We start from the raw sequence: 23,586 nt of genomic DNA, 5'->3' as shown, positions 1-23,586 counted from the left end.
TTTAAGTGGCGGACAGCTGGGCATCTGAAGGTGAAGGGAGTATATAGGCTATATTAGCAACTCCCGTTTCTACTTAGTAAGCTCCAGCAGACAATTGAGCCTCACAGGAGTCTCTCCATAGTTCTCCCATAACTAAGGTCCACAGTTGTGGCGGACTAGTAGAATTAAGCACATTTTAATTGATTTCAAAGTAGTGGACCCCTCTCTAGGTCATGAAAACCTGAGGAAAGAGGAGAAGAAATACGCTTTCAACAAAGGCTGGACAAACTGAGCTTCCAAAGGGAGAAAAAAAAACTGTCTGTCCCATTACTATGCCTCTGCCGAATGCACAAAAAGACATAAAATCTTTCTTTGGCCCCAAAGAGGAGCTGCCAAATCCCCTTCAGTCGGTACCTCCCTGCCCCAGGATGTCGGACCAAGATTCGCTAATCTCAATTGATAATAATGGTTCATTATTAAAACTTTGAAAAGAGGCAAGAAGAAACTCACTGATGCCAGGAGACCAAGAGTCTAAGAATTTGCTGTCATCTAATTTATGAGCTACTCCGGATCTGGAGCAATTTATGACAACATCTGAAACAGCTTCAGAAGAGTCTGATGACGACGAGGCCAGTATGGCATATGAAGAAAGGCCAGACAGGGGAAGAGAATTTACAAGAGAAACAACTCCTTCCCCAGATCGATCAAAGGAATGGGGGTCTTAGAATCTAAGATTGAGGCACTTTTTTCAATTATGTGTAAAAATGGCAACGGAGCAGAAAGCTGCTAAAGAGGATATCGCTGAAATTGTTTTCCTTTTAAAAAGCTGGAAACCCCCAATCTTGGGAGAAGGGAATAAACAGGCCTTTGACCCCCCTGAGATCACTACTACATGGCCATGAAAATCTGTCTTGCCCCTAAGTAGGGCGCACGTAGTGGCTGAGTAAGATAGTGGGATGCTTGAAACACTATGTGTCGAAAATTTCCATAATGAATGCCACGGATTCTCCGCCGAGAAAATATCAATGGATCAACCCTTCTGTTGGCCCGAGGAAAAAGCAAAAAGCAATCCTAAAGAATGGAGCTAAAGCCCCACAATTGAAACAAAGAATCTTAGAAAAGCCCAAAGTGCCAAAAATGTTGTCGAATAAGACCCAGGAAAAGGAGTCCAGACAAGTGCAAATGAGTGGTCCACTGGATGGTTGGATATTTAATCTGTATAATCCAGACACAAAAAAAGTATTAAATGAGGAGAATAAGGGGGTAGAAGTCCCTAAACAGCCGGTGGTCATCTTTGACCTGTTGCATTAAAAGGAGACCGTTAGTTGTGAATGTCAAAAAAAGTCCTGTTATATCACTCAAGAAGAAGGCACAGGGAAGAAAACAAAGAAGGATGATCAAACGCTGGAACAAACTAGAAATCTGGAAGCAGAACCCCTTGAATGGCAACTTACCTGGGAGGGAAGAGTGAATCATCTAAGAGTAAAATCACCAACTAAAGAGACTAAAACTAAATAGACTCTTTGGTGTCAGAACTTAACTCATATGAAGCTGGTGGAAAGAAATCCCACCATGGATAGCTCGTTGTTGAACCGAAATTGGCTTATAGAGTTGCTGCAGATGGTCCCTGACCTGGCGTTCATATCCTCTAAAGACATTGTGAAAATAGAGCTCTCGGAGATTGACAGTGTAGATAATTGGGTGATAATGTCATGTATCTCTTCGGTGGTCATTGACAGGATATGCAATAATCAAGAAGCTCTAAACCAACTGGGTTTTGATATGTTTGTGTTTTTCCCTGCAAGTATGGCCCATGTGGACTATAAACCAAAATTAAAGGTGCAAAACAGGAAGCCCTTGGAAAAGCGGACATTGGTTTCGGAGGACAGAAGAATGGAAGGCCAATGGGAAGTGATACAAACCTCTATAGAGTGACAAAAGAAAATGTTAAGCCCCAATCGGGGAATTAGAATGTCATCATGGAACTCTAGAGGTGATGGGTCCTTCCTAAGAAATGCTGAGACATTGAGTTTATTGAATGAAATTCACTCTTTTTGCATGCAAGAAACTTGGTTGTGTGAACCATGGGGTCTAGATGGTTATACTATGATCCATATTTTGGCAGAATATCCAAAATTTGGAAGACCTGAAGGGGGCCTATGTATAGCGGCCAAAACCTGGCTTAATATTGTGGAATATACAGAAAGGCCACGAAACAACTTGAAGTTTTTAGTGGCTAATATTATCAACCCTAACAATAGCTCCTCTTCTATTTTGGTAGTAACCTTATATGATCTCCCTGGTGGGGCCAAGACCTCAGAAATTAAAGACTCTCTTAATGGAACTCTGCGAGCATGGTTAGCCACTAATAAAGGTGGGATAGTAGTAATAACATGGGATTTCAATGTACATTGTGGCTACGCTGACTGGGGAATCTTAGGGGAAAAACAGGTGGGTTTGTCCAGATACAGTTTGAAGGGCTCCCAGAGAGCCAATGCATGGAAGAGAACAATGGCTGAATTTGATCTGGTACCCATCTGTTTGGAGAATGGGTCAAAAAACACCACCTGGACAAACGGTAAAACAACCTCAAATATAGATTTTATATTTGTGAACAGACAGGAGATTATGAACCCCCTGAAATTGGAATTGATCGATACTGAGGTCAGTGACCATGTAATGCTAAGTGTTAATTTATGTGAGAAAATTCTTAGTCCAAAAATACATATGAGATTGAGTGTAGATGTTAATTCTGGGGGTAACCGGCTTCGTTGAAACCCTAAAACCATACTTAGATATAAAACACTGCTGAGGTCTGATTGTGAAGTCGGAGATGAAGATGGGGTCCAAGACATTATGGTGGAAATCTTCTCCCGGGTTGAATCCGAGGTTTTTGCAGGCAGTAAAGGATCTTATAAGAGAGTATCGAGACCAGGATATTATTTGGATCCTGCTATAGCAAAGAAAAAGAAAGAGAAGGACTCAACTATTAGGAAACTCGAGAAAGGGATTTTAAAAGAACAATTAACGATCTTAGGGAACAATTATAAATCCTGGCTCTGCAATAATAGAGTATCAAACGATGATGAAGGGTGGAAATACCTGAATAAATTAATAAGAACTAACGATTCTAAAAACTTCTGGTATTGGTTGCGGAAAGCCCAGCGATCACCATGGGCACAGAAGGAGCTAGTTTTGGTAACTGAGGCTAATTGGATGAAGCTAGCTGTACAAAATCAGATACATTCTGGAATGCACAATTTAGTGAAATCCTTTGACTTAGTGGCAAGAATTAAGAAGCTAAAAATATCGACTGCCACAGGCCCTGATGGCCTAAATAACATCATTTTGAAAAGCGATCCTGAGTCATTGGCTAGTATACGTATACAGTTGTTTCTACAGATATGCTCTTCCGGGTTGATCCCAGAGACTTGGAAAAGGGCCATCTTGATCCCAGTCTTTAAAAAAGGTAGCAGAGAAAGGCCGGAAAATTATCGATTATTAGCTAGGCTAGACTGTAGTGGCAAGGTGTTTGTTAATATTCTGTTGGAGAAACTCACGGATTGGGCAACTAAAAAGGGTATCTTAACTTATCATCAAACAGGGTTTAGAAAGGGACATGCTACAACGCACACCATCTGGACCCTTTTAAGCTTGATTTTGGACCTGGATGCAAAGCCTGGCTCTGTTTCCCTGTTTTGTGGACTATTCATCCGCATTTGACAACGTAGACAGAGGAAAATTGTGGGCCATGCTTGATGAATGGGAGCTAGATCCTTCCCTTCTATATTTCATAAAAGCCCTATACCGTGATGCGGCTGCAAGAATTAGGTTGTCCCAAGAGGGGGCCCTCTCGGACAGCATTTCATCTGGAGGGGTCTAAAGCACGGATGTGCCCTCGCTCCCTTGTTTTTTAATATATACATTTCCATGTTGGCAAGAAGACTGGGGGAAGTCCATAACACGCACCCTCGATATGGAAATAAGGGATTGACAAGCACCTTGCATGCTGATGACGTTGTGATACTTGATAGGACCAAAGTCGGTCTACAACACTCTCCTATGGCCTTATCCTCCTTTTCTCAAGAATTGGCTCTTAAACCAAATATCAAAAAAACAAAGACAATGATATTTGGAGACTCTACTGTCACTGAAAAGCATAGTGTTTGGTGGTTGCGTGAAGAAAGAGTTAATACCGCCAGTAGCTATAGTTATCTGGGAATTACCATTACAACCAAGCTTACAGCGGTCTCCATGCTTGAGGAAGTTACAAAAAAAGCTTGGAGGAAATGGTTAGCTCTAAAGAAAATGATTGATGGGCATGGAGGTAGATCATTGGATGCAAAAGATTTAGCATATAAGATATCAATTGTCCCAACAGTGTTGTAAGATTTGGAGGTCTTTCCTTGGAAATGGGTGGCCCCAATTGAGAAATTGGAAGGTAAGATCTTGCACTCAATGCTAAGTCTCCCGCCTGGTACCCCTGTTCAGGCTCAGGCTATTAGATTAGAATTGGGTCTCGCATCCTTGAGTATGTGCTGGTCGGTTGCCTCTTACAATCTATGGCAAGAATAAAGTTTGACCTAGCTGGTCCAGATATTTTACTGTCACTTACTACTCTTCATGTGTGTAGGTATGAATCCAGTAAATGGTATAGGGAATTAGAGGGCAGAGTAATAAATTATCTGTATAAAATTGCAATAACACAAACACCAGAAACATGGTTAGATTCTAACCTGGCAAAAATTCCTGCTAAGGCAAGGACAAACGCCATAGATTTGGCACTGTCACACCTTGGCACTTTAAAGAAATATTGTGAGTACGTCAGACAGGCCTTTGATAGAAGTAGTCCCTGTTTCTATCTAACAAGGAAACAATACCCGAAAAAGACCAGGTTTATTTTGTCCTTTAGATTACAAATAATAAAGGTGTTGGAAAATATAGGTGCTTGGAGAGGTATCCCAACAGAGAAAAGACTATGCAGATTATGTGGGAGATATATTGAGACGTCCAGACATCTTTTAACTCAATGTGAGGAATTAGGGGCTTTATACAACCGGGCGTATGAAAAATATAGTAATCTCAACTCTGACTTGTTCTGGAGTGATGTGTTTGCGGCTAAGTCTTCAGTTTTAAGCTACGCAGCACTTTATGTCTGGGAGACAATTAGTAAAAGGATTGCTAAAATGGAGGATGCAAATAATAAGTGATTTTAAGTTTGGTTTTATATGGTAAAGTGTTCATGTTTGTTTATTAATATTAATAGGATTATATCTATTTTAACATGTTTTGTGGTGTAAATGTGATAAAAGCATTTTAATTTTTTGTATATGTTATATTGTGTATGTGTGAAAAGGATGCTAGACATCCAAAAACGCACTGTAATGAATAAAAATGAAAATAAAATAATTTTTAATCCCTACCGGTCGCTAATTTAATTTACGGAAATTTCAGGTATAGCGGTAAACTCATGTTTATTTACCTTCACAGTAAATGTATACCTTTTTCACAATTCTTTTGCTTTTTCAGATCTTATTCCCAGTTGAAGATTGATTACATCTCTACAAGATTTGAATTTCAAACGTGTATTTTGGAACAACTTCGATTAACCCCATGAGGTGTCTAGTGATCTACTTTATCTAAATAGTATTGGGCTTTACTATCATCCCGTTTTATAACTATTTGCTTAATTGGCTTACATGTTATCTTGTCTTCAATTATAAACCATTGTGAGCTATCTTAAATGCATATACCAACTTTATATTATTACTAGATTCAAGAAACTGCTCCTGAAGAAGGGATTGGCTTTCTGTTTCTTGTTTAGTGAATTTGCAATCTGCACTGTATTGATGGATACAATATACACAAACATCCATGTTTATCAATTTCTGTTATTTGAACTTACACAGTACAACTTTTTACAACGTTTTAATAATTTTGACCTGGTTGTGAATCATTGACTGGTTGATCCAATGTTATATGGCATGCAGTGTGAGACAGATATGGTATCAAGAGATGACACAGACAGCAAGAGTAATAGTTTCTTAAAACTTTTATTGAAAGTGTTGGGTTGGTTTAACGCCTATCTTGCCTTATAACTAACATGGGGTTTTCCCTTGCCTCCCTAAATAAACTCAAAAAAGTATCTCTCTGTGATTCCAGACCTAAAGGCTGTCTGTTTCAAAACCTATGCTTGCTTTCACATTGAATACTAAACAAAGTGCACAGATGTTCTTAGTTAACTAAACAGTGTCCAAAAACAAATCCCTCAAGTTCAGGAAACAGTTCCAGTATGTGCCTGTTTCATCTAATTCACCTAGCCTTGGGAGTCCAAAACACACTTGTTCTTGATGTACATGTTCCATTAATTTCACAAAGTTCCACGAGAGCTCAGGGTGCCCTTCCACAAGCTTAATGCACTTGCTCACAAAAGTCAATTGATTCACAATACCCAACAGGAGCTCTGTGTTCCCTTCTCTAAGCTCAAAAGCATTTCTCCTCAAGATTCAATTGTTATAATGTTCAACAGGCGCTCAGGGTTCACGTCCCCAGGCTCAAAAGCAATTCTCCTCAATGTTCAATTATCACAATGTTCAACAGGAGCTCAGGGTTCCCTTCCCCAAGCTCAAATGCAAGTATTTCTTAAAGCATGGCATCCATGACTTGTTAGGGAGATTTCTCACACAACTACTAAATTCCCTCTAACTAAGAACCCTCAAGCTCTTTTGCTATATTTTGGGGCTTTGAACTTTTCATTTTGATGTGTGTTTTACTTTTGTGTTCTTTGGTTGTGGAGTTTTAAAACAACTCCATAGGCATCATCTTTTTCTGTGTGTCACACAGCACATTCAGTGCAGTGACAAAGGGATGTCTTTAAGACTTCCAAAGGTTTAAATACCTTCTCCCGGACTGACTAGCATCTCCCAGAGCATGTAAAGTTAAATTGACTTTACTAGTCTATTTAAATGTACTGAACCAGCACACCCTATCTTCCTATAGAGTGCTGGAGGGGATGCTTAGCTTCCCCTGAGTCAAAACACTCATGTAATAGTAAAATGTTACCCTTTCCTACTTTAAATGGCTGGTGGCAGTGGTTTAGATCAAACTACCATGATTTCTCCCAACCGCTAACAACGGTAGCTAAAAATCGGGTCAGCCATGTTTTTCAATATGGCGCCCAAGACCTATCTGTAAAAACAGACTGCGGTCATCTTTTTTCACCATTTCTTTTAGGAAAGGTCTTTCTTGTGTTTGTCTCTGCGCACCAAACCAGGTTTGGTCTCTTTGTTCATTGGCCTTTGGCGGGCTTTAGTGCCGAAGCCCACCTCTGGCGCCTGAGTGTCTGGGGTGGAGAGGATGTGAGGGAGGTGCCCGAAACTCCCTGTGCTTAGTCTCCTCGGAGACCTGAATGCCTTGATTGTCTGTCTTGATTGGTTGGCTGGCTGTCCAGCAAGGACAGCCACCCTGCTGTGTGAGTGACAGCCAGGCTGGAATTAATGGGGGAAAACTGTTTAAAAGCAGGTCTCTGGGATTTGGAAAGCAGAGTCGACCACTGGAACGAAAGAACCGAAGACGAGCTGAAGGAAGAGGACTGCTGCAACTTCTGGACGACCAGTGAAGCCCTACTGCAGGTCCGAATTGCCTGAAACTCCATCAAGAGAGAAGCCCTTCAAGGTTAACTTCTACCCTTCAGTTTGGTGGGAACAACCAACTCGCAAGCCACCTGGACACTGTCCCCATCTGGTCGAATTTTCATCAGAGTTCTATTGAAAACCGTAGAGCCAGAGGGAAGGAAACCAGCTTGTGGACTTTAAGGCACTCACACCTTAAACCAACATCTTTCTACAGCTTTTGGCCTCATCCCTGGGCAGTGCAGGAACCTTCTGATGTCCTCCTTCTTGTCCCCACTACTGAAGCTAGGGAACAGCAAGATCTGCTCGAACTGCTAGGAACAACTGCCTCAGCTACAGCTTTCTTCATCGACAAGGTACTGTGCAAACGCGGTCTGGAAATATTTTCGCCCATCAAGAAAGTGCATGAAACTTTCCTCAACCTCGAAGGCTTGTCCTTCCCTTAACATTCATCAAACATTTTGCCTAGCCAAATTCTTCTAAACTCTGTGGCAAAGACTTAACCGTTACTTACCAGAACTGTGCTATCCTATACAAAAGACTCTGAACCATTGACTTTGGCCCAGGCCTATTGAGAATAATTGCTGGTTGTATTTAACTGAAACCCTTTGCCCTGCCTATGAATGTATTTGGGCTGTGTATTCTTATAACCTTGTCTTTTTACCCCTTTATTAGGTATCTGAAGTGCCATTTTGCTCCCACTTCATTTGGAGCTAAATTTGTTCATTTACTTACCGGTTGCATTTTTGTGGTTTATTAGTGTGTGTTATTGAGCTGCTTATGCTAGTGTAATGTTTTCTAAATGACTGAGTAAATGAATGTATATTCTTTTACCAAGAAACTTTGAGTAAGTGTATATTTCAATCACTGTATTTGTTGGTCCTTTGTGTAACTTATTCTACTGCTCACTTAAACTCTTAAGATAAGTCTGGCTGCTCAGCCATCGCTACCACTTTACTGTGTAGTACAGGCTTGTACCAAAGGTGAAATTGTGCTTACACTTGTAGTCCTAATTACCTGTAGTGTTCCCAAAGGGTACTGCAGGTGATTCTGCCTAACATGACTTCCTTTAACAATTGCTACAGGTGGTTGCGGCTCCCTGGTCTTGGCGCAGGTGACAGACGGCACGATCCACCCACTACAGTTTGCACAACCAGTTGCTCTTGTGGTTTCTTAATTGGTTCCTTAACTGGGTTATTACTTGGTTTCTCATTTGGCTTCTTTCTTGCCCAAGCTCTTTGTCCAAATATTCACTGGTAGGTAATTTGCTTTCTTTATCACCCCTTTTCATATATTCGATGTTGTTGGCTCACTCCCACTAGTAGCCTCTTTTACCTTATAACTGGTTTTCCAGATCAAGCTTTTGCTCACACTTCACTGCTCCCCCTCACCTGCTGTTTTCTAACAGCTCTTTATCGAGTTCTTGCTTGCAATACTTTCAATTCATGTTCAATTATTCAGAGACCTTTATACATGTATGATTTCCTGATACACAACTACTCTATTACCTAGTTTCTAAATGGTCCATTGCTGGCATCACATTCACTTCTTCTCTCATTGTCTCTAGATCTGAGACTTTCGACAACATGCTAGCTGCATGTGACCACTCCGATACAATTTCTACAGCTTTCATTCTCTCGTGTACCAGGTTTATTGGGTTTACTTGAAACTTACCCGGCCCCCTGCTGGATATCACGGCTTATCCACTCACATGTCTTCTTACTACTGAGGCCAGGGTCTCACCTCCTGCCCCTCCGACGCTCCTGGGTGAGCTTCTTTGCCCAGGAGAATGAGCAGCCCAGTGCCACAATGAAGGGACTGACCCACCAAACGGTTCCCTTCTTCCGACCTTGTAGGCTCCCTGGAGACACAGCTCCCTCGTCACGCTTCCAAATACTGCTCTGCAACTTTTCAGCATCCCAGTGCTGTGTTCTCCACAGGCTCGTCACAGACTGGACTTCCTGCTGCTCTCTCCTGACAAACTTCCTTCTGCTGTGTGATCCACCTTTTATATACCTGAACCCTGTAAAGGGGTTTCAGGTGTGAGTCCTTGGCCTCTTTTGCCTGGCCGTAATTAATACAATGAATCAGACATGCTTGACCTTCATTTCTGTATTCCTCCTAATCTCTCTTCTTTGTCCCAGAGAGGTGTTTTCCATGCAAAGTGTACATTCCTCTTCGAGGCATCTTCCTCTTCTCAGAACTTTGAGGGGACTCATAGGGTAGAATAGGACATGAGCAGAAATAGCCCATGAAGGCTGAGGGAAGGGAAGGTAAATCAGTGTTTGGAAAGGGGAGATACCATGTCTCACCCATACATGTGAGAATGCCCTCAGATTTCGCACAGCAGGGACTTAGGGTATCTCCTTTAAGATGCTACTGTCTTTCTAGTTGCCTTCACCCTATGTGCCAGGGGTGGCCACAATGTCCCAACACTCTAAAAGTCTAACATCTTTATGAGTGCAGTGTGTATTTTCCTTTTTTGTCTCCTCTTCATTTTGCTCCCATTCAATGATGGCCAAGGTTTAAACATGTGTGGAGATTTTCTTTTAGATTCTGTCTAGGCTAGTGCATCTGCAAAGTGTCCAATGTGTAAGGATGTCAACAACCAGAAAGAAAACCAGTGTTTAACACAACGTCCCAAGCTTCTTCCAGCTTGTAGCTTTCTTTCAGCTTCCTTCCCCAGGTATACAACAGTTCAACGAAGTAAAGTCTCAAAATGTCCTTTCTTAGAGTTAGAATGCAATTGTCTTTTCAGGTCTCAGGGTCTCCTCCCCCAAGTTAGGACTCAGAGTGCCCTACCCCAAGTTCCAAGTCATATAATTCAAAACAGCCTTGAAGTGAAATGTTCCTTGTCAGAGCTCAGGGTTCCCTTCCTCAGGCAACAAAGTGCCCCACTTCAAAAGGAAACACCACATGTCCTTGTCCTCTACATTTTAAATGTTGTTGTCAAATACACAGATTGGATACTTTGGTAGCTTTTACACATGTAGAAAATATCACTGTAAATTAGGCTTCAATATCCTTTGGTTGCCTGTTCCTTTCAAATCGTATTAGATTTCAGCAAACTGTGGTTGTTTTCAAATTATATCAATTTTAGCATTTCAATGTATGATGGTTCACATAGATATAAGTTTCCTCTCCTTCTTTTGGCTTTTATCTGGTTAGTAACAACATTTTAATTCAATTCCGTATTCAACAATTACATCTTTAGCTTAGGGTTCATTTTCCCTTCATCTTATGGTTCAAATATTTCCTGTTTCACTTTAATTGATTAGTTCAGCATTCAGAGACTTTCGAAAACATGTTCCTTGCCACATGTGATCAGTCTGATACAAAGTATTTCCCTCTGTTAGATAATGGACAAGTGTAGTTGTTTGTTTCCCTTTAATTGAGCAATTCAATGTTCGGAGACCTTCGTAAACGTGTATCTCAACACACTTGACCACTCCGATAAAATGTTTTTGGCAATTCAATTTTCGGAGACCTTCGTAAACGTGTATCTCGACACACTTGACCACTCCGATACAATGTTTTTCAGGAAATGCTTAAATTCACATACGCACACCAGGTTTCTCAATTACCTGACACACACCAGACACTTTGAATACTGGTGCTGCAGCGCAGCTCACACAGCTTTCTTACTTCACTGTCGGGCTCCAGTTCTTGCCCCCCAGTCACTCTTCTGGTGGTCCTCCATCATAGGGTAACAAGCATGTTGAATAGAAAGGAAAGGGACAGCCTTCCAGCACGGTTTCCTTCACCTTTCACAGTCTGCTCCAGGGAATACCCCCTCCCATGCCACATTGGACAGTGCTCTGCTTCCTGAACCAGCTTCCTAATCCTTCTCCTGTCATTCTCCTCTGCCACTGGGTTGGGCTCTATTTATACACCGGCAGTCCTTTAACAGGCTGCAGGTGAGGGTGATTATTCATCTTTACTGGACCATAATAAAAGGGACATGCCTGGCCTTCACTACTCTTAGCAGGAATCTTCCTCGTCCCAGTACTAGAGTGGTAAAAGACCATAGTCTTCATTGCTCTTAGTTGCCTCTTCTTTGTCCCAGTAGCAGCAAGTGACAATCTTGGAGAAATGAAGGGAGCTGACTTATGGCCATAGAGGTTGGGGAAGGGTTGTGTTGGTCATTCACTTCCATTGGTGAAAACAGAAGTGTTATCATCTCGTTGCTGTTCAACACTGGTGTATGCATGTGAGGCCCCTGCTTACAAAGAAGGATTAAAGAAGGATTAATTGGTATTCAGGGGGCAGTCAGTATTTCAGCTCCCTGCTGGCTCACCATCTTGTGATAATTAACAGCAATTAACCTTATCTTTATCTCCATTATAAATGTATTAATTTTATTTATTTATTTTGCATTTTTAAAGCGCTGACACAGCTCGGGGGTCGAGGCACTGTTACAGGAATATGTCTCTTAGTCTCTTATTTATAACGAGCTTAATACCCAGAGGTTTCTAAGCGCGGATCTGGGGATCAAACCTGTGTTGCTTCGTGGCATCTTGTTTCCAAGGCAAGCAATCCTCCCGGGACATAATAATGTATGCCACCCACAGGTGCCTCTGACTGCTTTCTGCTGTAAGCAAGGGGGGGCCTTACCATCATTTTGAAATGGGCCCCCACTTCTTCAGCAGTGACTGCTGCCAAAACATAAACACTAACACCACAATTGATAGTATACCACACATTTCATCTTGCAAAACCACCCCTACCTGGCTGCCACCCTAGCATACCTCAAGTCCACATCATATGTAGATGGTATCCTCTCTGCCTCCAAACATGAGACCATTTTGACTGAAGTACTCCTCCCTTACCTGGAAATCATCAACAACGTCCTCTCTTACAGTACCTTCCCCATGACCCTCAAGACAGAGCAAATCTTTCAGCTTTTGAAGAAACCAACCCAATCACCCAACTTCTCTTCATAGGTAAGATCCTTGAGAAAGAAGTACCCACACAACTCTTCCAACACCAATCTGGTTTCAGGCCCAGATGCAGCACAAACCTGTCTTACATCAAGTGATTAAAAACACCCTTAACATCCTTGAAAAAGTCCACTCTTGCCCCCTGGTTTTGCTTTTCCTAAATTCTACATTGACAAGGTAGACAACCAGACACTCACCAAAGTTTGACATTTCTTTATGGGGTTCAAGGAGACCATCCTCAGCTGGTTCAAATCCTACCTCATTAATCCCTGCAAATTTGTCAACATGGATTCCTTCAGACCACAAAATCTAGCAATCACCTTGATCTTCATCCCTTGAGTCCTCACAACATCCACATCAACCAATAGACAGATAACACATAGCTATACCTCAATTTATCTTCCACTGGTGGGCCTTATCTTCCAGGCCTAATTCTTGCCTCACATTTATCCAGTCCGGGATTTCCAGAGAGTACCTAAAGCTCAACCCCTCGAAGGCTAAATTCTTACTGCTGAGCACCAATACTGAACACTCTAATATCTAGACTGGGTCTCCACTATGAACCTTCAAGGTTTCACACCCAGATGACCACCTGCACAAGGTCCCTTGGGTTCTACATAGACAGAAATCTCTCCTTAAGGAGCATCTAGCAAGGAAGATACAAATGGATTGGTACCAATTCTCCCTCCTTGTGGAAAATCAAGCCTTTCATCCAAGCAAACAACTTCATATCTGCTGTCTAAGCCTTGGTCCTCTCCCACTTGGATGGTGGCAATGCCCCCCTGAATGGCCATACGGTAACCAAGGTGGCACCTTTGAGATATGTCCTACATGCTGCAGTATGACTCATCAAAGGACTCTGTAATTTCGACTGCATCACCCGACCCTCAATGAACTGAACTGACTCCCGCTGCAACCTTTTATCACCCTCAAATCCTACTGTATCATCTGCAAGGCTGTCGCCCTCAAGTCCCCAATCTACCTCGCTTAGAATCTCAGCATCCCCGCAGACAAGCCACCGGAAGCTAGGAAATGTGCATGTTTAAACGTGTCTCATGCAGAAAGTAAAGAAACAAAAGACAGGCCTCTCTGTCTATGCCCTCGGACTCTGGATCCTCATCCTTATCAATCCCAAACTTGCCTCCTTGCTTTTACATTTCAAGAAAGTGCTAAAGACACTCCTCGACAAGGAATGTCTCTTCCTTAACATCTAGGTCCACACTGCATTCACTCCTCAACTAACCTGAGACAGGGCAATCTGCTCTCTGCCCTACCCCACCAGTGTTGTTGGTTCCCCACTACCTACAATTGATACCTTGCAATCTTCTTCCATAACTATGCACTTTCCCCCAGGCCATATAAAGTATTGTGTCCAGAAGCTAGGTATGTGCTCAATAATAATAATAATAATAATAATAATAATAATAATAATAATAATAAGTCTCAGATGTTTTTGAATCAGCAGCTTCATGGAGGATTATGGACCAGCACTGTTGTATCCCCTTAGCCAAATCCCAGGTGGACATGATTCTTAAGGGGGAATGGAAACAGAATAGCCTTCAGACCCGCTTCAAACAGTGTCATTCAGTGTCTTCGTAGGAAGTGTGGTAGCAAGTGGAAGGTCCTGTCATTTTACTGGAATTTATCATCCCCTTTCATTGTATGTCATTATAAAGTTAGAGAGAGTTAAAGAGGCACAACCCCTATGTTAAACCTCTCATTCGATTAGTATGTGCTACTTGTTTTATAAGACCTAGTGCCTCATTGCTAGTAATTGTGCACTTATTTGAGTACTGTAAGAGGATTCAATTCAACACTACAGCTAAGTCAACGCCTAGTCTATAATACTGAATGAAAACCCTTATTGATATATCTTTATGTCCAGTTCATGCGTTCTGGATGACTACCCCTATATAACACCCCTCTCTTGGAATCCCCCTGACCCCACTGAGCCAAGAAGTAGTTCTGTTTTGCAAGTTTAAAATGTTTATTTGATAATTTAAAATATATATATCACACTTTATAATAAATTAATAATTGAATAGCACACTTAATCTGATATGATAAAGATCAACAACGGAGAATCTGGCACTAGCACACTTCTTATAATCACTAATGAGTTGACATGAAATGGATAAGGTAGCACACTGGTAAATAGGAACAAAAGTATAATGAAAATACTCAATATGATTTCAACCAAACAATGTAATCACTTTTCTCTGGCAATCCCCTCCCCCCCTTGATGCAAGGCAAGGAAATGGAAGGAAAACACACAGTTCTCAGAAATGCAATCAATGTAAATCAGTTCACCCCAGCAAGCTTACACTACAGAAAACAGATAGGAGTTTTGAAAACACAGGCAAAATGCTTTGATATGTGCTAGCAATGGATGAGAAATATGCTGGAAATGCTTTTAATTCCCTTTCAGAGGTTCAGGGTGAGTGGTATCTAGTTAATATTAGTCCAGGCTCACACTAGCAATGATGCAGGGATAGTTAGCAGGTTAAACGAATTTCTGGCAAATGGAAGGCAAGCAGCAGCAGTTTTTACATGTGAAGAAATTTGCAAATCGCGGCAAAATTCGCGGATGCGCCGAGCGCTATTACAGAGGAACCACAAGGACTATCTCTCGTTTTGGGGTCCTAGGAAAGCCTAGGATCTCATCTTCCAAATGAAAGTTACTGCAAGTCTCTAGCACAAACGGTTGCGGAGATATGAGCGATTAAATAAAGGTCGTTTTTCAGATTTGAAATTTTAAAGTTCAAAAAGACACGTGCAGCTTGCAACTAGAAAATGACAAGTGACAGCTTTGCAAATGACAGGTGACAGTTAGGAGACAGTTCTACTTAGATTAAAATAGGATTGAATTATATTATTTTAACTAGGAGATTGGTTTGGTACAGTTTGGCGGTACTCACAAGAGATTTTAAACAGGAAGGCGGCTTTGTCACGATCTGGTCAACAGGTCTGGACTTCGGACGGTCTCAGGGCACAGCGTCTGGTCTCTGGAACTGCTCACAGCATCGGGGTCAGCACTCTGGATACAATGGCCTTTTCTCTGCTAGGCACCGGTTCTCTGGGTCGGGTCCTGCCTTCTCTTTGGATATTTCTGTCACCGGGTTCTTGCAAAAGTTCTTGGCAAAATTCAGACGGCTCGCCCGGCTGTCTGAAGAGTTCAGTTGCAAAAATATTTTGAGGCCTGCTGACAAATACTCTTGCTGGCAGTGGCCTTTCTGGTTAAGGTTCTGAAGTCTCTGTTTATCTTGGAGTCTAAGTGTTGGCTCTTTGAAGATTGATGGAGGTAAGTATGGATTTTTCCGGCAGAGCGTCCCGCTGCAGATGGAATTGAAAAGTCCCTATCTGTCCTGTCTGTCTGCTTTTATGTGTTTAGAATGTGGGTGTGTTCTAGCATCACTGACCCTACCTCTCTCTCAGCTTCTAATTGGTCAAACTTCCATTTATCATTTGATTGGGGAATGAACTGTGAGTCAGAGGGATGTCATTTTATGGCTTGCAGATAGGACACTCCTCTGTCAGATTGCACACATTCTATATTTGATAATAAAAGACATATTTCACAGTTACACAGTTGCTTCAAATTACATATACATGGTGTGGCTGAATTTAGCCATGTCTCTGTCCAAATCTGCTGTTTCTAAGAGCTTGCATTCAGAAATGGCACATAATTGACTTTTTAACTGATTTTTCACTTTCTGACATTGACCCAACTTTACATACATGTGCGCAGGGAGTATGGACATTAACTGATGAAGTTTCAGATTTTTAACTTGCATACATTTAGAGTAATATCCACTTTTCCGCTGACACCCCCCTGAACATGCCACCGGGTCGAAAAACCTCTTAAAATGTGGGCAGAAAAATCACAAGAATTATGGTGTCATTTATAAAATTTTCACATGTCCGCTCTATGAATGATCCATCTTTTTAAAGTTATGTTCTGGCTCCAAAGGGGTGTGGTTTCCTCCCAGCACAAGGTAGAAATACTGGTTTTTCCAGTTCTGCCAAGCCAGCTTGCTCTCACAGGCAGTGCCCCTCCCCTTTCCTCAGGAGGAAGCCACTTTTTACGACCATTTACGACTCCTGCCAATAAAACCTTTGCCTGAGCCAGGACAGGGCTTTGTTCACTTTCCTGCAGAGCACAGGTAATTCAATTATCAGATAGATGGCATATCCTTAGTGTGAGCAGCAAAAGGGCAGCTAGGCCTGGGAACACAGCTGTGACTCAAGTTTCACTCCTGATGGGGGTAGTTGCCAGGCAGAATTGGAATCTCTTTAAGCCAGTTTCAGATAAAATGTCACTTTTTGTTCCCCAGTTCCTGCATTCAAATAAAACTAAACATTTTTACATATGCAGCTAGAATGCTGATTCTAAGTGCAAAACTATGGCATTTCAACAATTGCAAAGGCATGTGACACCAAACATAGGTCACTCATTTAATCTAAACATTTTCGATTTTAGTGTCTTTAAATCCAGTGCAACTTAAACTGCTGACTCCATAGCAGTTTTGTTATAAGCACTGTTTTGGGCTCTTCATTTCCCAGATTTTGTAAGCACACAAAACCTCATTCTGCCAAATGTCTGCTGGTGTTCAGTGAATATTTTGCACATGTTGCAATGTTTAAAATAGACACTTTGGCTTGCCTTCAGAGGAACACAGGGTGGTTTTAAAACGCCGGCTTTTGGATAGTGGTGAGTACTGGTACTGCACCCATTTTTGGGATTGAAGAATGAATTCCCCACAATTCTAGTTGCATTTGGCAATCAGCATTGCCATTCCCAATGGTTTCAGACTACTGTGCGGGTAGTCCAATGGTGGTTTTAGGCAGTGTCCTTCTGTGCCCATAACATCGGCAAAAATGGGTGGCAGCCTATTCTTCCTGCATTTCCCTGTGCATTTTCTGGGAAGCTCTGGCCATCATGATGTTTTCATGTCAGTACTGCACAGTTTTGAGGTACGGCTCGGATGCATGGGTAAATACATCCCACAAGCCCCCCTCTTGCGATGGCCATTCTATTTCACGAATGGGACTCGCAAGACCTGGGATGTTTCCTCATCTTCTTCCAATAGATGGCACAGTTCAGCATCTTTTCCTCCATCCGGTACTGATCGATCGGTTCTCCTCGCCGGTCCTGATGGGAAGATTGGGCGGTACCCCGGGCCCGTTGCTTCTCTGCTCGCGGTCTCCGGATCGTCCTCCTTGGTCATTCTCCATGGTTTCATCTCTCCTAGGATGATAAAGCAAAAGCGGCAATACCTATTCATAGACTTTTTTTCCACCACTGTTGAGATAGTGGGGCAGCATATGCATTTCATCATAACGAAACATTACATTCTTATTTTGAAAAAAGAACAGTATAACTAAGAGACAGTTTCATGCAAATCACAATATTTTAGAGACTAGATGTGGTATGTTTTATGATTGGAACTGAATTAGTCTGAGACAGTACCCGCTAGGATTCCAGAGGATTCCTCCAGTTGTTGCAGAGTGTGCCTGGGATGGCAACATTTCAACTGGTTTATGTGGACCCACTTGTCTTCCCCCTCTGCCGAACCGCCTTTGGGGATGCGGATCTTGTAGGCCACAGGGGAGATCTTATCGACGATCTCAAAGGGTCCCTTCCATGTAGGCAAAAATTTGCGCTGCTTGGCCTGGTTCCTTTGGAAGTTGTATAGATAGACCCGGTCTCCCACCTGATATTCCTTCCTGGAAGTTTTCAGGTCATAATGGGTCTTCATGCTATCAGCTGATCTTTCTAGATTCCGCTGAGCATAAGCAAAAGCATGTTGGAGGTGTTTCCTTAAATTCTCTACATACTCATGAGTTGTGGAGGCATTTATCAGTGTCTGCTCTTGGGTCCTATAGAGCAAATGCTGAGGAAGCACCATCTTGCGCCCAGTCATCAACTCAAATGGTGACATTTTGGTTGCAGATGAAGGGGTAGATCTGATGGCCATTAGGACCAGAGGTAATCGGATATCCCAACTTGGCCCAGAATCTGCCACAAACTTCTTTAATATGCTCACAATTGTCCGGTTATATCTCTCTACTGCCCCAGAAGAAGCTGGTCTATAAGCAATATGCAGCTTTCTCTTGACCCCCAGTATCTCCCACATCTTTGTCATTACTTCACTGGTGAAGTGGCTACCTCTGTCTGACTCAATCCTTTGAGGTAGACCAAAACGGGAAAAGATGTGGTTAATCATCAAGGCAGCTGCTGTTTCTGCCTTGCAGTTTGGGGCTGGGAGACATTCCACCCACTTGGTAAACAAGCATGTCACAGTCAACATGTACTTATTCCCCCTAGCCGAGCGAATCACAGGGCCTACAAAGTCGATTTGTAAATCTGACCATGGCAGTGTCATCCCCCGCTTTTGTAAAGGTGCCCGGTGTGTGAGGGATGTCGGCTGAAATTGTGCACACACAAGACAACCCTTCAAATATTGGTTGAGGTCCTGGCCCATGTGTGGCCAGTATGCAACCTCTCTTAAGATTTCCAGTGTTGTGTGAAACCCCCTATGACCGGCGGTGGCCGCATCATGGGCGTGACTTAACATCAGGCTTCGGAATGAGGTAGGAACCACCCACTGATCGTGGCCAGCTTTGGATTTCCTTACCAGCAAACCGTCTTGGATCCGGAACATTTTTGGACATTTCATCAACACTCTTAGGTCCTCTTTCCCAAGGTAATCGGTATCCGTCAGGGGAAAGTTCTCAGGGTCCTCAAGGTGCTGGAAAAATTTACCAATAATTGGATCCCCCTTCTGAGCGGTAATCAAATCAGCATCAGGGGTCTCCTTACTCCATTGTGCAATTGAAAGGTCGTTGTGAGCATTTGTCTGGGACCTAGTGATGGCAGTGACCTGGATTTCCCCCAACAGGGACTCAATCTCAATTAGATCCCCTTGGATGGCCCCGGTTTTGGCCAGCTGATCAGCTAAGTCGTTTCCAGTTTTGTCTGGTCCCTCTACTTTGGAATGACCCTTGATCTTTTTCCAATAGATGGTCATCTCATTCGAGGTGACCAAATCATCAATGTTTTGGATCAACTTCCCATGTTTCAAGGGTTTGTTGTTAGCACATAACATGCCTCTGGTTTTCCAATTAACCAGGTGCTCCACGAACCCGTTCCGTACATAATCCGAATCTGTGATTATGACCAGTTCGTGGAGTTGATGCTGGACAGCAGTGAGGATGGCCTGATGCACAGCCATCAATTCTGCCACCTGACTACTTCGGGGACCAATTTTGTATCCAGCGGAGGGTTCTGGGAACTCCTTCACCCATGCATTCCCTACGCCAGCCACCAGTTCTTTCTCCCCGTTGTTGTCAACATGGTAAGAGCATCAATCCACATAGACAGTGGGCATTCCCTCACACTCTTCAAAGACTTTGTGTGGGGAATTAAGGTATGCCTCCGTGTTGTCCTTTATTTTTAGACTTTCGTCCTCGAGACAGTTTTCTCTGGCACAATCATGCAAGTCAGCCAGACCTTGCGCGAGGGGACTCTACTTGTTTTGGTCATATCTGACCTCCATAGGAAAGCCTTGCATTGACAGAATCCAGGAAGTAATTCAGGAATTACTCACATTTCCGGCCCGGATTCTGTCACTTTGGAGATATTGCAGAGGCTGGTGTGGAGTCTACACTATGATGTGTTCCCCCTGGATAAACGGGCGGTAATTCTTCAATGCCCACACCGTTGCCAGGAGTGCCTTCTCACAATCGTTGAATTTTTCCTCCACAGAGGATAAAGTTTTGCTCGCATAGGAGATTACTTTATTGACCTTGTCATGCTTTTGGTATAATACTGCCGTCAAGCACGTATTAGAGAACCCCGTCTCCAGGAAAAACTCCTTGTTTCTGACAGGGTAAGCTAGGCAAGGCGCTTGTGAGAGGCTTCTTTTGAGTTGTTTTACTGCCTCGGCTTGTTCTAGACCCCATTCCCACTTGACCCCCCCTTTCAGGAGATGAATCAGGGGTCTGGTGATCTCTGCGTAGCCCTCAATGAACTTTCTGCTGTAATTAGTCAGTCCAAGGAGGCTCCTTAGTTCCCGCAGAGTTGTGGGGTCTTTCAGTTTCTGAAGTGCTTCCACTTTCTTTTCCTGGGGACAGAGACCCTGAGGAGTAATCTCATGCCCCAAGAAATTAACGCGGGTTCTACACCACTGTGCTTTCTGAAAGGAAAGTTTTGCTCCGGCGGCCCTCAACTGTGTCAGAACATAACGGATCTCCGCTATGTGTTCCTCCACAGATGAACTTTTGATGAGGACATCATCTACATAAGCCAGGTTACCCCTTGCACCCAAGTCAGGCATGGCCTTGTGTAGAAAAATGTTGAATTCATTGCCGGAGTTGAGGTATCCGAAGGGAGTCCGGGTCCATGTGTACTGCTGGCCCCCAAAGGTAAAAGCCAGTTTGTATTGGTCCTCCCTGCTGACAGGCACGGTCCAGTATCCATTGGTCAGGTCTATTGCAGTGAATACCTGTGACCCCTGAATCTGGGCCAGCCCTTGGTCAATGTAGGGCAGAGGCCATCGGGAAGTATGGACCCGTTTGTTGAGCTCCCTAAGGTCGGCGCAGAGTCTCCACTGGCCGTTTGGCTTCAATATTCCCAGCACCGGATTATTGAAGGTGCTGTGGACTGGACGGATTATTCCCCGGGACTCAAGGTTCTTAATTATTTCAGTAAGGGACTCCATTGATGCGAGAGGCAAGCGATATTGCTTCACAAACACAGGAGTCATGCCAGGGTCCGTGGGGATTGTTGTTGTGTGGATGTCAGTGCGACCACAGTCATATGAGTCTACCGCAAAGAGATCTTGGAAATCCAAGAAAACTTGTTACAACTTTTGCTTTTGTTCCAGAGTCACACAGGCATCAGCTAGGTTGACTCTCTCTTCCACCATCTGCCTGAAGCCTGGAAAGACTTCTGGTTTGGCTATTTCAGCGGCCTCCTCCAGCTGGGTGGAGAAGTCCCTGGTCAGAGTGTTGATTTGGACTGGAGGCTTCAGGTGGGAAAGGCAGCCCTCATGGACCTGGAAAATCACCTCATCCCTCCTGAAGTCACAAGTCACATCTTCCTTACCATAGGGGCAGGAAGTGTACACCAGGAAGTTCCCCCCATGCCGGGTAAAAATCCTGTCTGGTGTTGTGTTGTCATCACTGTCACTGTCAAAGCAGTCCTTGGGGATTGGCCCTAACAGTTCATTTCCAAGATCCATGGAGAAATGTCGGTCATCAACCGCCATTCCAATAATGGTGCCTGCGGCTAGAGTAATACTCTTTAAGTCGCTGTTATCCACCTCTATTGGAATGGTGTCATGTTCTATGTTGACTAATGGTGTTGGGTTTACCCCTAACCCTTGCTGTTGGAGAGAAGCATTTAGATGTATGTAAGCATCAGGGTTTTTCAAATGTTGTCCTCTTTTAACTTTCACTTCCAGGGAGAATTGTCGGGTCCTTTCTGGGATGGTGACTTCCTTTTTAGTCTGAATTTCAACTGCATAAGGTAGCAATTGAGCTGACCTAAATGCTTTTTCTGGATCATCAAAGCCCATGGGATTATCCGCTAATCGGGACCAAGCTTTGAAGTTTATTAGGTCCAAACTAATGGCAAAGCGATTGAGAATGTCACTGCCTAAGTAAAAGGCGGCAGGGACGTCTCGCACGACCCAACAATTGTGGACTATGCTCTTGTTGCCAATGGAGATTTTGAGCATACACCTGCTTGGCAGGAGATGTTTGGAATTAGGTGCTTCCAGGTCCATTTCCCATTTGTCTATCAGTTTGAAGATGGGAATGGCTGGATCTTTTGGGAGTTGGCGAAACATGGCTTCGCTGATGAAGCTCTTACCGTTGTTCACACACACTCGAGCGAGAACAGAGTCCTTCCCATCATTTAACTGAACAGGGATGAACAACTGCTCTCCAATTTGCTGAATCTCAGCCAGGCTCTGAGCTGATTTCACATCTTTCTGGACTAGAGGAGTGGGAGTTTCTGATTGTGGATTAGTATAGAATTTCAGAGTGTTTCCTTCCAGCGTGGAATACCACTTTAGACTGGAAGGAAGGTTGATTTTCAGAAATAGAGAGGACCCACCATCACCAGTCTGTTGTCCTACTGCTATGACTGTCACGTCTGGAATTTGGTTGTTCTGGAAGTGAAATTCTACTTGGTCAGATTTTTGTTCAACCATGTGGCAGGTGCCGTTTAAACTAACATGGTTGACACTCTGTTTTAATTTTATCGGTCGGCTAGTCTGGGTCCAGAGGACCTTGTTTACGCAATCTATTAGGGGTGACAACCTTCTCAGGAGGTCATTCCCTAGTAAACAAGGGGTGCCCTCTGGGGTCACAACTATGACCGGGTGTTTCAACTTATGTCGCCCAATTTTAATGTCCAAATCTGCCGTCCCCTCGATGGGAATTTCCTTCCCGTCAAAGTTCTGTAGTTGTCCAGGAAGAGAGGTGAGAGGAATTTGGTAATTCTCTCCCCTTCCTGCATTCAGTTCGTCAAAGGCCCTTCTGGACAGAAGGGTAGCTTGAGATCCCGTGTCCACCAGTGCCGAGATTGTACCCTGCCCCTGTACTTGTACCGGGGCATAATATCTTCCCTCCTTCTCCTCAAGGGGGCACATATAATGCACATTTTTGGACAACTGGTGGGCTAACTTTCTGGTTTTGGACATCGATAGCGAAGAGATTTGGGCAGAATTCTGTGGAGAGTCTTGGGAATCTGAAAGAAAAAGTTGGCAACTGGAGATCAGAGCCATTGTGGGTTCCCCTGGTTCCGGTTCTGGGCTGCCCCCCCCTTTTTGGAGGCAGTCCCCAGGATGGGTTTGAACCAGGGGATTTTCTTGCTGTTGGTTCTGGGATGAGATGGTGGGCGGCGGTAGCTCAGTCTCCACATCTCCCCAGTCTGGATTTGCATCCCTAGGGACCCATTTTTCTTTGGGGGGAGTTCCCCCCTCTCTGAAGGAGAAGATCATTTTCCCAGGATCCTCTGAGGATCC

The sequence above is a fragment of the Ambystoma mexicanum genome, chromosome 1q (assembly GCF_040938575.1).
Source record: "Ambystoma mexicanum isolate Mex_15411 chromosome 1q, UKY_AmexF1_1, whole genome shotgun sequence".
Taxonomy (NCBI): domain Eukaryota; kingdom Metazoa; phylum Chordata; class Amphibia; order Caudata; family Ambystomatidae; genus Ambystoma; species Ambystoma mexicanum.
Note: the sequence above shows the minus strand (reverse complement) of the source record.